We start from the raw sequence: 4,603 nt of genomic DNA, 5'->3' as shown, positions 1-4,603 counted from the left end.
CCTCACCCTAAATCTAACCCTCACCCTCACCCTAACCCTAAACCTAATCCTTACCCTCACCCTACCTCTCATTCTAACCCTAACCCTAACCCTCCCCCTCACCCTAACCCTCACCCTAACTCTAACCCTAAGCCTAACCGTAAGCCTCAACCCAACCCTAACCCTAACCCTAACCCTAACCCTAACCTGAACCCTCACACTAACCCTAAACCTCACCCTAACCCTAACACTACCCCTCACGCTAACCCTCATCCTAAACCTAAACCTAACCCTAACCATCACCTTAACCCTCACCCTAACACTCACCCTCCCCCTAAACCTCACCCTAACCCTTAACCTAACCCTCACACTCACGCCAAACTTCACCCTCAACCTCACGCTAACTCTATCCCTAACACTAACGCTAACACTTACCTTAAACCTAACTCTAAACCTAACCCTCACGCTAACCCTAACGCTAACACTAAACTTCACCCTAACGTTTACACTCACCCTAAACCTAAACCTAACCCTAACCCTAATCCTCCCAATTATCCTAACTGTATACCTCAACCTAACCCTCAACCTAAACCGATACCTAGCCCTAACCTTCACCCTAACGCAAACCCTAACCCTAACCCTCAAACTCATCCTAACCCTCACTGTCACCCAACCTTTAACCCTAACCCTACCTCTCACCCACACCCTAACACTCACCCTCACCCAAACCCAAACACTCACCCTTTTCCTCACCCTCACCCTCACCCTAGCCCTCTCCGTCACCCCAAACATCACCCTAACCCTAACCCTAAGCCTAACCCTAATCCTCACCTAACCCTAACCCTGACCTTCACCCTCAATCTAAGCCTAACACTAACCCTAACCCTAATGCTAACTCTAACCCTCACACACACCCTAAACTTCATCCTCAACTGAACCCTCACTCTCACCCTAAACCTCACCCTCATCCTCAACCTAACCCTCACCCTCACCCTAAACATCACACTAATCCAAACCCTCACCCTAACCCTAACCCTAGCGCTCACCGTAACCCTCACCCTCACCCTCACGCTAAGCCTAAATCTAACCCTAAACCTCATCCTAAACCTATCACTCACCTTCACCCTCACACTCACTCTCAACCTAAACCTAACCCTAACCCTAATCCAAAATTTAGCCCTCATCCTCACTCTAACACTAACCCTAACCCTCACACTAACCTAACCCTCACCTTAACCCTAAACCTAAGCCTCAGCCTAACCCTCACCCTCACCATAACACTAAACCTAATCCTCACACTATCACTAACCCTAACCCTAACCCTCAGCCTAACCCTAGCCCTCACCCTAACACGAACCCTCACGCTAATGCTAACCCTAACCCTCACCATCACCCTAACCCTCACTGTAAACCTAACACTGACCCTAACACTAACCCTCACTCACACCCTAAACCTCATCCTCACCCGAACCCTCACACTTATCCTAACCCTCACCCTCACTCTAAACATTACACTAACCCTAACCATCACCCTAACCTTTTCCCTTACCCTCACCCTAAACCTCACCCTCAACCTCACGCTCATCCTAAGCCTAATCCTAACCGTAACCCTAATCCTAAACCTAACTCTCTCTCTAACCCTCAGCCTAACCCTAACTCTAACTCTAAACTTCACCCTCACCCTAACACGAACCCTCACCCTTATCCTCACCCTCACCCTCACCCTATCCCTAACCCTAATCCTCACACTAACCTAACCCTCACCCTAACGCTAACCCTACCCCTCAGCCTAACACTCAACCTCACCCTAACCATAACCCTAATCCTCACCCTATCATTAACCCTAACCCTCACCCTCACCCTCTCCCTAACCCACACGCTAACCCTAACCCTCACCCTCACTCTAACCCTAATCCTAACCCTAACCCTAATCCTCACACGAACCCTAACCCTAATCCTAACCCGAATCCTAACCCTAACCGTCACCTTCACCCTAACCCTAAAACTCACACACACTCTAACCCTCACCCTCACCCGAACCCTCAGTCTCACCCTAACCATCAACCATCAACCTCACCATAACCCTCACCCTCACCTCACACTAACCCTAACCCTAACCCTAACCCTAACATTCACCCTAAACCTCACCTCACCCTTACCCTAAGCCTAACCCAAACCCTAACCCTAATCCTTAACCTAACACTCACCCTCAACCTCACCCTCATCTTCAACCTAACTTTAACCCTAACCCTAACCCTAATCCTCCCCCAAGCTCTCACCTTCACCTTCAACCTAACTGTAAACCTAACCCTAACCCTTACCCTCACACTAACCTAACACTAACCCTAACCCTAACCCTACCCCCAGCCTAACCCTCACCCTAACCCTAAACCTAACCCTAAACCTAACCCTCACCCTAACCCTAACACTCATGCTAACGCTAACGCTAAACCTCACCCTCACTCTAACACTCACCCTAAACCTTACTCTCAAACTAACCCTTAACCTAAACATAACCCTAACCTCACCCTCACACTAACCCTCACCTTAACCCTAACCCTCACCCTAACCCTAACCCTCACCCACACCCTAAACGTCACCCTCACCCGAACACTCACACTCACCCTAACTTTCACCCTCACGCTAAATATCACACCAACCCTATCCGTCAACCTACACCTAACCCTTACCCACACCCTAACCCTCACTCTCACCCTCACCCTAAGCCTAACCCTAACTGTAACCCTAATCCTAAACCTAACTCTCACCCTAAACCTCAGACTACCCAAAGGCTAACACTAACCCTCACCCTCACCGTAACCCTCAGCCTCACCCTTAACCTCACCCTTACCCTCACACTTACCCTCTTCCTAACACTAACCCTCTCACTAACCCTAACCCTCAACCTAACCAGAACCCTAACCCTCACCCTCACCCTAAACCTCACCCTAACACTAATGCTAACCTTAACCGTAATCCTCACCCTAACCCTCACCCTAACCCTAAACCTAACACTAACCCAAACCCTTACACTACCCCTGACCCTAACCAAAACCCTAACCCTGACTCTCACCCTAACCCTGACCTTAATCCTTACCCTCACCCTACCTCTCACTCTAACCCTAACCATAAACCTAACCCTCACCCTAACCCTCATGCTAACCCTAAACATAACCCTAACCCTAAACCTGAACCTCAACCCAACTCGAACGCTAACCCTAACCTTAACTCTCACACTAACCCTAACCCTCACCCTAACCCTTACTCTCACCCTAACTCTAACCCTAACCCTCAACCTAATCGTAACCCTAACCCTAAACCTCTCCCTAACACTAAACCTCACGCTAATGCTAACGCCAACACTCAAGCTCACCCTAAACCTCACCCTAACTCTTACCCTAACCCTCAACCTAATCATAAACCTAACCCTAACCCTAAACCTGTCCCTAACACTAAACCTCACGCTAACGATAACGCCAACCCTCAGGCTCACCCTACCCCTCACCATAACCCTTACTCTCACCCTAACTATAACCCTAATCCTAATCCTCACACGAACCCTAACCCTAACCCTAACCCTCACCTTAACCCTCACCCTAACCCTCACCTTCACCCTAAACCTCTCCTTCACCCTCACCCTCACTGTAAACATCACCCTCACCCAAACCTCACCCTAACCCAACCCTCACTTAACCCTAACCCTCACCCTCGCCCTCACTCTATGCCTAACACTAACACTCTCCCTCACACTAAACCTAACCTTAACACTAACCATAACCCTCACCCTAACTATAACCCTCACCCTCACCGTAAACCTCAACCTAACCGTAACACAAACCCTAACCCTAATCCTCACCCTAACCCTCACCCTAAACTTCAACCTAACAGTTACCCTCAGCTTAATCCTAACACTAACACTAACCCTCACATTAACCCTAACCCTCACCCTAACCCTTACTCTCACCCTAACTCTAACCCTGACCCTAATCCTCACACTAACCCTAACCCTAACCCTAACCCTCACCTTAACCCTCACCCTAAACCTCACCATCACCCTAAACCTCTCCGTCACCCTCACCCTCACTCTAAACATCACCCTAACCCTAACCCTCACCCTAAACCTAACCATCACCTAACCCTAAACCTCACCCTCGCCTTAACTCTAAGCCTAACACTAACATTCACCCTCACACTAAACCTAACCCTAACACTAACCATAACCCTCACCCTAACTATAACCCTCACCCTCACCCTAAACCTCACCCTAACACTAACACAAACCCAAACCCTAATCCTCACCCTAAACCTAACCTAACAGTTACCCTCAGCCTAATCCTAACCATAACCCTAACCCTCACACTAACACTAACCCTCACCCTAACCCTAATCCTACCCCTTAACCTAACTCTTACCCTAAACCTATACCTACACCTCACACTAATCCTCACCCTAAACCTAACCCTTACCCTAAGCCTCCCTCCCCCTAACCCTTACCCTAAACCTAAACCTAACTCTCACTCTAAACCTAACCCTCACCCTAATCCTAATCCTAACCCTAACCCTAATCCTAAACCTAACCCTCACCCTCACCCTACCCCTAACCATTACCTTAACCTAAACCTGA

Source organism: Dipodomys merriami, unplaced genomic scaffold, assembly GCF_024711535.1.
Source record: "Dipodomys merriami isolate MVZ:Mamm:240054 unplaced genomic scaffold, mDipMer1.0.p SCAF_43, whole genome shotgun sequence".
Taxonomy (NCBI): domain Eukaryota; kingdom Metazoa; phylum Chordata; class Mammalia; order Rodentia; family Heteromyidae; genus Dipodomys; species Dipodomys merriami.
Note: the sequence above shows the minus strand (reverse complement) of the source record.